The following is a 15,089-nucleotide window of genomic DNA, read 5'->3' on the forward strand; positions in this document are numbered from 1 at the left end:
GGAAAGCCGAGATGACTCGGCAGAGCCTCGTCATCTCGGCTTTCCCAAGTCTCGCACCAAAATAAACCTTGTATTGTAAGATACTAACCGTGTATTCTCTATTTATAGCACTCATCCTGGATTTTTTCAGAAAAAAAAGCAAACTCCTATTACACATCTACATCATATCAACTATTTATCATGTGTTATTTTAATACAATAGGCCTACTGATTTTTCAAAGAAATCTCTGTAAACTAATTTTTAATGTCCTAATACCGTAGCAAAGAAAACAATTACAATGAATTGAATATCGTGACTTGATTCTCTGATATATGCATGTAATTTGATAAAAGCCTGATTGTCTAATAACTGTTAAAGCATTTGTAAAATACAAAGCAAATTGATAGAATCAATCCAACATAAGGATTATACTAATGGATTATACTAAATGCCCAAAACTATTAAGTAAGCATAATGTTTCTGAATACTTACCCGTTCCAAGTATTGGTAAGGCTATGGATGTTATATCTAGACGTTTCCTATCAACCAATGAGAAGACATTGATGTAAGATAGTTCCAGATTGTTCCAGTATGTGCTCTGGTCAGCAATAGCGGCAGCATTCCATTCAGGTGCAACCACATGAAGTACATATCTAAACTGTGATCTGCCTGCTAAAGTGTCTACTACTTCTGTCAGTTTAGGTTTTCTACGGGAAAGTGTTATCTCAAATCGCTCATTTTCCACATAATCATTTCCAGCAACACGAGCGATTTCCCTGGCAATCCTTCCAGTACTGTCACACTGGATATTCTCAGGACTTACAATGGCATCAGCATTAATATTCACAATATTTCCAAAGACAACATGAACAGTTAAATTATTTCCAATCTCAAAAGTCTGGCCACTGCGTGTGGGAAGTTGTCGGCTCCTTGATGGATATTCTGCAGGATTTCCCTGGTTGCCAAGTGATTCGTCTCCATCTTGTCTGCAGACTTTCCTTGAGGAGACTTTTCTTGATTTTTGGCCTCTAACAGGTACAGTCTGTTGTTTTGGTAAGGCGACTTGAGCTTTGGTTACCTGCAAAAAAATTAAACATGCACTCTATTTCTTTGACAAAAAGAAACCCAAAGGAATCTCATTCATGACCACTAACAGGAAAGAAGTCTTATGGTTTTTTTTTAATTTGTACCAAACAAAAATGAATTATAATACATGTATACAGTACTTAATCATGAGTTATCAATCCAAATTCGAAACTTGATTCTTGAGGTGCTAAGAACAACTCAATGAAATGTTTTCTGAGGCCGTAGTTTCTATAGGGTCAGTCCAAGTACAAAATGCGGGAAAATATTTCTGTTGACTGACAAGGCATAAAACAACTGCTTTGTGACCTGCATAGTCCAGAAACATAATGCATTAGCAATAAAGCAATATTGATATTTTACTATGTTTTGATATTAATTCATGACTTCATTATTTAAACAGATGTCACTACTGTACGTCAATACCATGAAAAAGCTATGAAATACACATGAAAATGCTATGAAATTTCATAAATACCATGAATCTGGCCATGAATTTTTTTTTTTTTTTCATGTGTACTCCTGAATTGTTTTAAATGCCATGAAAAATCAATATCATGGCCATGAATTAATTGAATATCCCATGACTATTGACAGTGGTTCTATTAATAATCAATGAAATTATCATTGAAAGAAATCTGTCTAAGTTAATGGCCATGAATTTCTGTAATGATCACTTTTTCATGTGACATTCATGGCCATTGAGTTGTCAGTGATGACAAGGAATTTTAGATTTGATGAAAGGTAGTATTTCAAGGCCATTGATTTACTAATGATGGCCATGAATTAATAGGAGAGTTAAAGTGGAAAGTATTCCATGGCCATGGTTTTTAGGTTGATAATGAAAATAAAATGACTGATGATTCATGGCCATGAAAATATACAATTATGAAAATTAAACCTTAATTAAAAATTAGCTAAATAAGATACTCACTAGTAATTTCATATCATTGCCTTAATTAAGATGAGTTTTGTTTGTCAAAAGTCAATAATTAAAGTCAAATGACTCCCTTTTTTCTAAAACTTGAGACATATGACTTCTGTTTTCTATTATTAGAGTCATGTGACTTCTATATCTTAATACTTGAGTCACATGACTTGAATATTCCGGCCTAAACAGAGGAAATCCAAAATGGCTGCTGTGTCTGTTGTAGTCCGCTAAACCTGCCTATATTATTAGGTTTTTTTTTTTGTTTTTTTTTTTGCCTAATATATGACTAGGAACAGAATTTTTATGCTCACTAATCTGTTATACACTCTGTAGACAAGTGCTTAATTTAATCCTGAGTTCCTAAAGGTACAGTAAACAATTTGAGATAAAATGTGATTCCTTAACCCCTTAATTCCAGATACGCCAAACTACGCCAATAATAGGCCATGGGCTAGGAGGGTCCCACATGCACCCCCCCCCCCAAACCTCCGAACCAATATTTTTCTGAACCCTTATGACCCACTGATCACAAATCAAAATGTTAACATTGCATAAGTTGGGATGAACTTCCGGTTATGACGTCATCAAGATGGCCGCCATCTCGAAATTCACTAAAAATTGAAAAATAGTCATAACATTAACATTTTTCAACCGAAGTAGACAAATGAGATATCAAAATGACCACAATAGAACAACAAATACATATCAGGACCAAAACATCCAATATATGTAGTGATTTCTACACAGGAAATGAAAAAAATCGGATTTAAAGCTCAAAAATGGTGATTTTTCAGCAAATATTTCATATTTTGTTTGTCGCAGCCAAAATGTTTCCCAACAGCAATCTATTATTTCTAACAAGTTTTTGACCACTTGTCACTCAGTTTAAGCAACAAAAACAACCAAAACCAATGTTAACATCGTATAAGTTCCGGTGTCATATCAAATTTGTATCCCCCATCAAAAAAGTATCCGGATACTTTTTTGCCCATCAAAAAAGTATCCGGGGATACTTTTTTGCCCATCAAAAAAGTATCCCCCCTATCCAAAAAGTATCCCCCCCATGACATCAATAGTGATTGTTATAATTTTAGTTGGCAGTAAATCAAATGGTCATAAAGATATACCAGGAGTCCCTTTACAAGTACCAGGTAACTAATTACACCTGGTCAGGTATTACCTAACTACCTAATTAGTGGTGGGACGGACAGGTACAGGTGTGTCTATATATAGGCACTGTCAGATAGTCACCTGTACACAGTGGTATTACCAAATGTTTACCTGTACAGGTACATCATCCCATGATTTTATTGTGCTTGCAAATTGATACAATTTATTTATGTTTTCAACCATATGTTTAAAACTATATATATATATAGCTCATTACTTGCATACATATTTTCAATTCATATAAATTATGATTATTCAATTATCAAGACCTTGGTTATATAGATACAAACACATTTATAAGCTTATATGTCTATATATGTACCAATTGATACATAGGGGGGATACATATTTGATTGCATGATTTTGGATCTGGAAAAAAAATAAAATAAATCTTGTCATATATATTTCAGATAATATATTTACTAATTTGATGAATACAATGTAAATCATTTTATGAGTGAATATAAGTGTAAAATGGTATGTCAATTGTAATTCAACTTTATATTAGGATATACACTATATATATGCAGGTATATATATATATAGTTGCATGAATCTGGAAATAAATCTACAGTTTTGTTGAAAACATCTCAGGGAGATACTTATATTAAAAGGATGTGCGTGTGGACAAAAATTATACAATATATCATGATGGGGAGGTACAGTACCAGTTATAATTATAATGTCCATCAGAGGGAAAATTAATTGATAAAATATCTATAGATTGAAATAAATATATATTTAAATACATGACCAAAAGAAAGTATTTGGGGGAGATACTTGTATTATCGAAATGTGGGATTAGGGGGATACATATTTTATGGTCATCAAAAAAGTATCTAGGGGAGATTTAAGTGTCATATCTAGAAGGAATTAATACATATTTGTATAGCCATAGAAAAAGTATCTATGGAGAGAAGTCTACTATCAAGGGGTACGTAATATATATTTGATGACCATAGAAAAAGTATCAAGGGGGAGATGAGTCTAATATCTAGGGGGATACATATTTGATGGCAATCGAAAAAGTATCTAGGAGGTGATTAGTATGATATCTAGGGGGGATACATATTTGATAGCCATAGAAGAAGTACAGTGTGTATATAGAATCAGATTTCTTTAATAAGTAGGGGGGATACATATTTGATGGCCATAGAAAAAGTATCTAGGGGGGATGAGTCTAATATCTAGGGGGGATACATATTTGATGGCCATCGAAAAAAGTATCTAGGGGGAGATTAGTCTAATATCTAGGGGGGATACATATTTAATAGCCTTCGAAAAAGTATTTAGGGGGAGATTAGTGGAATATTTAGGGGGGAGACATATTTGATGGTCATCGAAAAAGTATCTAGGGGGGGATACATATTTGATGGCCATCAAAAAAGTATCTAGGGGAAATTAGTCTAATATCTAGGGGGATACATAATTGATAGCCATTGAAAAAGTATCCAGGGGGAGATTAGTCTAAATTCAAGGGGGGATACATATTTGATGGCCACCGAAAAAGTATCTAGGGGGAGATTAGTCTAATATCAAGGGGGGATACATATTTGATGGCCATAGAAAAAGTATCCAGGGGGAGATTAGTCTAAATTCAAGGGGGGATACATATTTCATGGCCACCGAAAAAGTATCTAGGGGGAGATTAGTCTAATATCAAGGGGGGATACATATTTGATGGCCATAGAAAAAGTATCCAGGGGGAGATTAGTCTAAATTCAAGGGGGGATACATATTTCATGGCCATCGGAAAAGTATCTAGGGAGGATGAGTCTAATATCTAGGGGAGATACATATATGATGGCCATCGTAAAAGTATCTATGGGGAGAGTATAGTCTGATATCTAGGGGGGATACATATTTGATGGCCATCGAAAAAGTATCTAGGGGGAGATTAGTATGATATCTAGGGGGGGATACATATTTGATGGCCATAAAAGAAGTACAGTGTGTATATAGAATGAGATTTCTCTAATATCTAGGGGTGGATACATATTTGATGGCCATCGAAAAAGTATCTAGGGGGAGATAAGTCTAATATCTAGGGGGGATACAAATTTGATGGCAATCGAAAAAGTATCTATGGGAAGATAATAGTCTAAAATCTATGGGGGATACATATTTGATAGCCATCGAAAAAGTATCCAGAGGGAGATAATAGTCTAAAATCTATGGGGGATACATATTTGATGGCCACCGAAAAAGTATCTAGGAGGTGATTAGTATAATATCTAGGGGGGATACATATTTGATGGCCACCGAAAAAGTATCTAGGAGGTGATTAGTATAATATCTAGGGGGGATACATATTTGATGGCCACCGAAAAAGTATCTAGGAGGTGATTAGTATAATATCTAGGGGGAATACATATTTGATGGCCATCGAAAAAAGTATCTAGGGGGAGATTAGTCTAATATCTAGGTGGGATACATATTTAATAGCCTTCGAAAAAGTATTTAGGGGGAGATTAGTGGAATATTTAGGGGGGAGACATATTTGATGGTCATCGAAAAAGTATCTAGGGGGGGATACATATTTGATGGCCATCAAAAAAGTATCCAGGGGGAGATTAGTATGATATCTAGGGGGGATACATATTTGATAGCCATTGAAAAAGTATCTAGGGGGAGATTAGTATTATATCTAGGGGGGATACATATTTGATGGCCATAGAAGAAGTACTGTGTGTATATATAGACTAAATGAGATTTATCTAATTATCTAGGGGGGATATACATATTTGATGGCCATCGATAATAACAAAAAGTATATATCTAGGGGGAATTTATCCCCCTAGAATTTTATGATATCTCCCCTAGATACTATTTCTTGCATCAATACATATCCCCCCTAAATATTAACTAATCTCCCCCTAGATACTTTTTCGATGGTCCATCAAATATGTATCCCCTTGATATTTGACTTATTTCACCCCTAGATACTTTTTCTATGGCCATCAAATATGTATCCCCCCTAGATATTAGACTAATCTCCCCCTAGATACTTTTTTTCTATGGCCATCAAATATGTATCCCCCCTAGATATTAGACTTATCTCCCCCTAGATACTTTTTCTATGGCCATCAAATATGTATCCCCCCTAAATATCACACTAATCTCCCCCTAGATACTTTTTCGATGGCCATCAAATATTTATCCCCCCTAGATATCACAGTAATCTCCCCCTAGATACTTTTTCGATGGCCATCAAATATGTATCCCCCCTAGATATTACACTAATCTCCTAGATACTTTTTCAATGGCCATCAAATATGTATCCCCCCTAGATATTAGACTTATCTCCCCTAGATACTTTTTCGATAGCCATCAAATATGTATCCCCCCTAGATATTACACTAATCTCCTAGATACTTTTTCAATGGCCATCAAATATGTATCCCCCCTAGATATTACACTAATCTCCTAGATACTTTTTCAATGGCCATCAAATATGTATCCCCCCTAAATATCACACTAATCTCCCCCTAGATACTTTTTCGATGGCCATCAAATATTTATCCCCCCTAGATATTAGACTTATCTCCCCCTAGATACTTTTTCGATAGCCATCAAATATGTATCCCCCCTATATATTAGACTTATCTCCCCCTAGATACTTTTTCGATGGCCATCAAATATGTATCCCCCCTAGATATCACACTAATCTCCCCCTAGATACTTTTTCGATGGCCATCAAATATGTATCCCCCCTATATATTAGACTTATCTCCCCCTAGATACTTTTTCGATGGCCATCAAATATGTATCCCCCCCTAGATATTAGACTTATCTCCCCCTAGATACTTTTTCGATAGCCATCAAATATGTATCCCCCCTAGATATCACACTAATCTCTCCACTAGAAACTTTTTCTAAATTGGCCATCATATATGTAGTTCACCCAATATATTACTTTTATTGTCTATTCTAGAAATTTTCTGCGATTAGCCATCAAATTTGTTTCCCCCGTTGCTATTACATTTATTCTCCCCTAGATAATTATTTTCTATGCATGCATTGAACCTTCATAGATATTTACCACTCCTCCACCCCCGCCCTAGTTTACACACATATGTTATCCCCTCTGTTTGTATAATGTACCTGGTAAAAACATTTCTGAGGATTGAATTATTGATGTATATATATAAAAATATGCTTCCAAAATCTTAAAGCAATATAGGTCCATTAGCTGTGTGAACATGTTGTTAGATATGCTGTGGCAAAAATCATTTCATATTGAAAAGATAAAATCTTGTTATTTATGATCTAGGCAGGTCTTAGATGAAAACAGACCTGCACGCAGTCCATTCACAATGACTACTAAATAAACCCTTGGGGAAATTGTGGTAAATTGACACATTTTGGAGACCAACAGTCCACAATAATCTTTTTACCGTAGTTTAAGGTTTTAAATGCTTAAAAGTCCTCACAAATCACATGTATGATTTGTTTCAGTGGTGTAATGAATTACAGCTCCAAAATTTCAATTTTGATCTCTTAATTATTATTTGTACACGTAATTTATGATATATGCATTCCATAAATGGATTTAAAGGATATTTACTTTTCTACAATTCGTCCTCTAAGGAAAAATTTTATGAGCACCCATACATTGCATGAACATACAGTAGTATTTATAGTTAAACAGATGATTTCATAGAAAAAATGAATTATTGATTATGAAAATAAATTGGATTTTCAAAGTTTCATTTATATATTATAGTAGATAGTCGGATGTTGACACATATCAAACACAAAAAACCCTGAATGATGTTATAAAAATTTGTACAGGTAATTTTTCAAAACTCATATATTGGCAGCTCAATGTTCAACCCCATCCAATATCTTCTGTCTGCCTTTGTGTCTGCATCCATAAAATGCTAAAACAAGTTCCCCACCTATTGTATTAGTTGTTGTGTGGTATTGATAAAAAACAATGCTATTTATAGCCCTGAGATAATCCCTGATAATTATATCCTTTAATTCTTCTACATGTGTATTACAAATTAATGCCAATTATTGATCATGGTATTGTATAATGTATTTTATCTTGATCAATGCAGACACTTTAACAAACAAATTGATCATAAAAAAATATATACATCACATTGTATACACCATTTATTTATTGGAAAATATTAGGTTTCCAATTTGCAATAACATTTATATCTGCAGGCATGTTCATAATGCTTCATTATATTGGGGTCTTCCCCGAACACCAACTCTAATTATTTTAATGATCGAATCATATTGGAACTCATATTGGAACATATATATATCAGCATAATATACCATGATATTAAAAAAGTTTCTGATTGTATTTAATTTAATTGTGTATTATTTTGTTGATCACATAAAATTAGTTAAAGCATTTCTAACATTAGTTTTTAGATATTATCTATTCTCTATAATCATTATTATTTCCTTACTATTATACATGTATTTAATTACACTTATATGACTATAGTGCATGCAGTTAGTATACACAGCTGTCGCTTATTTAATTGTGTATACATAAAATGCAAGTTTCATGTTATATCTGTACACTAAAAAGTATAATTAGATAGTTACATTTCAAAACAAATTTTATCTCATAGTTTGGTTTTGGATTGATGCTTATTCTCACTGTTGTGATGATGTGGTAGCTATATATATATATACACACAGGTAATTTTATAGGTGCCCTCTACCTGTATCAGTGTCAGGTGTGACCCCCCCCCCCCACTGTGCTGTTATGTAATACAGGTAGACCAGGTGTAATTTACTACCTGTACAGTCACTTTGTCACCTATATAGGCATATACTGCTGATTTTCTGTTTATTTTCTTAACATTACCAATCTTTATTTGGAAAGCATAAACAGACAATGGGGGGATACTTTTTTGATAGGGTGGATACTTTTTTGATGGGCAGAAAAAGTATCCGGATACTTTTTTGATGGGGGATACTTTTTTGATATGACACCGGTTATGACGTCATCAAGATGGCCACCATCTCGAATTTCACTGAAAAATGAAAAATAGTCATAACATCGGCATTTTTCAACAAAGTAGACAAATGAGGTATCAAAATGACCACAATAGAACAACAAATACATGTCGTGACCAAATAAGCCAATATATGTAGTGATTTGAACGCAGGAAATGAAAAAAATAATATTTTAAGCTCAAAAATGGTAATTTTTCAGCATTTTTTCATATTTGGCTTGACGCAGCAAAATTGTTTCCCAACAACAAATTGTTATTCACAATCAGTTATTTGACCTCTTATCAATCTGTTAAAACAACAACAACAAAAATATATAGAAATGCAACAGAGATTTGTTATACCATCATTTGGTTTACAAAACATCACCGGATGCGGCATATGATTGTTATTTTTTCCAAACCGCTAACACTACAAATACCATGACACTTTTCGAAACATATTGTGTCTTTTAGAATGAGCACATCCATTGTTTATTTCCTGTGTATAACGCAAGATATAAGATGGTTACTACAGTGTCACATATTTCTTTCACTAGTTCTTAATGCTAATCATTTTCGTTGTGCGTGCTTTCTCGCCAGAGTGTCGTCTTCGACCTCGGTGACCTGATGTGACATTACATTACCGGGTTACCATCGTGGTTCTAACTTGTCAACTGTCCATGGTCAGAGTTAAGATCAGAAACATCGGCTTCAGGGATGTGGGAGCTCTTCCTGTTTCCAACCTAGTTTCACCTAGATTCACATATCGTATATGATGTTCCAGACTTCCCCGGCATGATGGAAAAGACACCAGATCAACATTCTGCGGAGGGTTGAGTTGGTTCTCCTTAATTCGTATGAAACACAATTCCTATTTTTTGTGAACCATAGGTGGCACAGGTGGATTCTTTGAGGTCATAAATGAGGTCTGCAGTGAAGTTTCACTCTTTGCCAAGTCTGGAAAGCACTTTAGAGAACTTTTTACTGGAGAGTCTTCAATGGTCTCTTTGCGCATACACCAGATGTGACACAACCAGCACCTTCAAGGGAGTGGGAAAAGTCAGACCAATGAAAAACATTTAACATTTATGCCCTCATTAATGACCTCGATGATATCACCAGTGCCATTTATGGTTGCACGAGGGTCCACAAGATTGATGAATAGTACTTCATACGAATTATGGAGTTATGTGCTTAAGAGAACCAATTCCACCATTGGAAGAATGTGCATCTGGTGTAATTTCCATTATGCCGGAGAAGTCTGAAACAGCATATACGTACGATATGTTAGAATCTGAAAGAGATCCCACATCCCTGAACCTGTTGTTCCTGATATGAACTCTGGTCATGGATGGTTCATAAAAGGCTAGAACAACACTGGTAATGCAGTGTCACATGAGCTCATCAACATCGAAGACGTCGATCTGGCTTTCGACGAATTGGATACTGATATCTCGAGTACTCTGATTCGGACTGCATGTACCAGCTACCAGATATGCCGAGTCTCTTCAGTGGATAGGTCAGTGAGGCGAGAAAGCACGCACAATGATAATGGTTATCATTGAGAACCAGTGAAAGACATATTAGTGACATTGTAGTAACCATATGACATTTTGCTTATGCTATGCATAGGAAATAAACAATGAATGTGCTCATTTTCAAAGACACAAACGCTTTGGGAACTGTTAATGATATTAACGGAAACACAGGCTTAGCTTAGGTTACATTTGTTACGCTATCAGTAGGTGTTGTGTTATTTTTGAGACGCTGCTAATCTATAAAATTGAGGGTATAACAATCATTCTTTTTTTTTGCATTTCTATATATTTTTGTTGTGCCAATGTTATGACTATTTTTCATTTTTCAGTGAAATTCGAGATGGTGGCCATCTTGATGACGTCATAACCGGAACTTATACGATGTTAACATTGGTTTTGGTTGTTTTTGTTGCTTAAACTGATTGACAAGTGGTCAAAAAACTTATTAGAAATAATAGATTGCTGTTGGGAAACATTTTTGCTGCGTCAAACAAAATATGAAAAATTTGCTGAAAAATCACCATTTTTGAGCTTTAAATCCGATTTTTTCATTTCCTGCGTAGAAATCACTACATATATTGGATTTTGTGGTCCTGATATGTATTTGTTGTTCTATTGTGGTCATTTTGGTACCTCATTTGTCTACTTCGGTTGAAAAATGTTAATGTTATGACTATTTTTCAATTTTTAGTGAAATTCGAGATGGCGGCCATCTTGATGACGTCATAACCGGAAGTTCATCCCAACTTATGCAATGTTAACATTTTGATTTGTGATCAGTGGGTCATAAGGGTTCAGAAAAATATTGGTTCGGAGGTTTGGGGGGGGGGGGGGGTGCATGTGGGACCCTCCTAGCCCATGGCCAATAACGTGTCGGTGTTGAACAAATCGTCGTAACTCCCTTATTTTAGGAGCTATCGAGATACTGATTATATCTGCTAAAACTAGAGATAACAAGTAATATTTTGTGTTCTTAAAAAATTTTCATGTAACAATGTCCTTCATGATGTTTTATTGAGTTTAAAAAAGATGCAGACTGAAAAACGGAACATTTTAAATTGATGTATTGACTAGGACATCTTATGAGTGACACTGTCATAATCACTGAGGACCTAATTAACATCGTTGTGTTATCAGCGATATACGTGTAGATCTACTGTACGTACATATGTACGATGCGAAGTTTCCTGAACACAAAAATACGAAACATACATTGTACCTAATATGCCGTAACCTCATCGTAAATATTAATTTGTATCAATACCAATAGAACTAAACACATATATATATATACATAAGCTATGCATAGATACGATATATATACCCATAAATATTTTGTGGATTGGAATACTAGATTAACTTCAAATACTGACTATGATGCAGGTTGTCTGATCACACAAATAAGTCAACTGAATCTTATACATCATTTCTTTATACTGCATATGCATTTACATGTAATCCAAATTATGGTTTTCTGATGGGAGGTGACAGGGCAACTTGAGCAGAGATACAAAATGTATAAACATATTTTGCCTGTAAAGTTCTTCATGCTTCAATTGACACAAATGTAAAATATTATGCTCTGTGATAGAGATATTATTGATATTTGTCCAGAAAAAGATTAGGCTAAAAATTGTACATGTATGTTACACAAATGTAGGGAAGTAAATTTTAAAATTACAATTTGGAAAGGGGTCAGATGTAGTTAACATGACCCTGTAATGAGACTCAGGATTTTCATCATGTCTTTCTGCTTTCTTTATTAGAATAATCATATATACTTTTTGAATTGTTTCTTGTTGAAATAATACATTTTTTTTATATCTTTAGCAAATCATTTGTAAAAAGAGCATATGTCAGAAAACGATGTTCAGATACATGTTTACGGATTTATTTATAGCTATATCAAAAGTGCACATCAAGTAAAAGTGAAGTCAATTCTTTGGAATTGTTATCACACAAGTATGACTAAACAAAGACCACATACGTGTATGACAATACATAACATATATACAGGTAGACACTGCAGTGTGTCTACAATCTGAATAAGACATAGTACATGCAATGCACATGCTTATGTAGATACTGTAATATGGTCAAGACATAACATTCATATATGGCAAATATACGAATCATATATGTAGACACTGCAGCGTATAATTATTCATGTTAGCAGTTTATCTACAATATGGTCAATGCATAAAACATATACATGTATAGACACACAGTGTATCTACAATATGGTCAGTACATAACACACATATATGTGTAGACACTGCAGAGTACCTACAATATGGTCAGTACATAACACACATATATCTATTGACACTGCAGTGTATCTACAATATGGTCAAGACATAACACACATATCTGTAGACACTGCAGTGTATCTACAATATGGTCAAGACATTAGACATATACATGTGTAGTCATTGCAGTGCATCTACAATAGAATATGGTAAATACATAAAACATACACATGTATAGACACGACAGTGTACATGTATCTACACTATGGTCAATACATAATTTAACACATATACATATGCATGTTTGTAGACATTGCACTTGTATAACCAATATGGTCAAGAGATAACACATATATATATATGTAGACACCACAGTGTATCTACAATATGGTCAAGACATATCACATATACATGTATGTACACACTGTATGCAGTGGTCAAGAGTCAAAAACACACAAGTATGTGCATTACATGTAGTCCGCTAAACCTGCCTATATTATTAGGCTTCTTTTTTATTTTGCAAAATATATAGACAAAAAAAATTATTAAAAAAAAGCCTAACAATATAGACAGTTTTAGCGATTACATTACATGGTATCTACAATATGGACAAGGTATACATCACATATACACATATATGTACGATGCATTTTTTTTTTTTTTTTGCAAATGTATATAGATGTATATCTGGGAAAAAGTGAGGGCTTCTACCATAATATATATATATGTAAGGTTGTCTTTTTGGTAACCAAGCAATATAGAACTGGACAAAGAACACACAGATAATAAATGATTAATAGGGATGGTTTGTATTTCTATCAAATGTAGAATATGTATATGCGTTTTTCTCTTAAAAAATAACATGCAAATTATTATGAGTACATGTAAATGTAGAATACACAAATTTTGTCAAGAAAAAACAAAAGCTGTCTGCTAGTCTTTTACTCTGTATTCATTTATTATCTTGATGGATATTGATACTTTTGTGTGGATAAACTAAAGAAACTGGCATTATACAATGTTGGTAAGTTACAAATTACTGCAGTATACTATGAGAGTACCGCATTGCATTTTTTATTGTGTACAAATATATATTTAGATATATATCTAAACATCTTGATAATTATTTGTAAGCCAGCTTGCTACAATGACATACATGTTATGATGTTGGTTTTTGGCGTTCCAAAAAATTGAAATGATCTGAGTATGAATATAAATATTAAATATTATAAACAGTAACATGTCAAACAAACGATTTTGCAACACATTACATTTTTTTCGATATTTTAGTCAACTGGAAGCCCGTGAAAATGGTTTTATCAGTGTAAAATCGCATTTTTCCGTAGTTTATATTTTGGTTGCCATGGAAACATTTTTTACGCAAAAGATTAATGATTTGATACCAATTCTGACCACGTTCTTTTTGAAGTAAAAACGAAAGGTAAAAGATCATCAAGTCTGTTAAATAAAGAACAAACTTTCTCTAGATGAAGCAAGACAGGTGAAACACTAATTTAAGCATTTTCAAAAATCATAGGTTTTTAATTGTGTTGGTAACCATGGTAATATTCAAAATTGAATTGAAATTTTGGCATTCGATAAAACTTTTAACCCTTCATCAATAATATACTTGATTGTTAGGTTGATAAATTGACATCTAAATAACTTTCATTGTCTTAAGAGTTATAAATGTAAGAAACTTTAACTTTTTTGTAAAAGTCCAAAATTTCGGTTGCTATGGTAACGTAATTAATGTGATAACACCATTTTTCTTACAAAATTTGAAAAGGTTTGTGATCTGAAGTTTCTAAATATATATAAGGGTTGATTACCAAAAATATTGCTGCAAAAGGGTGAAAAATCATTTTGAAAGAAAATGTCAGATTTTCGAGAACTCTGCTAAAAATTCTTGGGAGTTAAGGGGTTAAAATTATTGAAATTGCATACATTGGGTGGCATTGCTAAATTCTCACAATCAACTACATGACAGTGTACAAATTTATTTGCCATGTGCCTGCATGTTGAATGCTTTATATGTTTTGTTAATGCTAATTTATCTTTCAAACTGAAGATTATTTTTTTCATTGTATTTCTTTATTTTAAAATACATTAAAGCAGAGAGTTTTTGATGACAGATTTAGGAAAACTGATCATATCATGCCGAATGTA

At 33.6% G+C, this 15,089-nt stretch overlaps 1 protein-coding gene across 2 annotated transcripts in view; it reads right to left on the reverse strand.

Annotated features, from left to right (window-relative positions):
* Window positions 1-15,089, reverse strand: part of LOC138319164 (uncharacterized) — a 169,700-nt gene that overhangs the window by 2,987 nt on the left and 151,624 nt on the right. The gene's annotated exons all lie outside the window — the stretch shown is intronic.

Source organism: Argopecten irradians, chromosome 1, assembly GCF_041381155.1.
Source record: "Argopecten irradians isolate NY chromosome 1, Ai_NY, whole genome shotgun sequence".
Classification (NCBI taxonomy): Eukaryota; Metazoa; Mollusca; class Bivalvia; order Pectinida; family Pectinidae; genus Argopecten; species Argopecten irradians.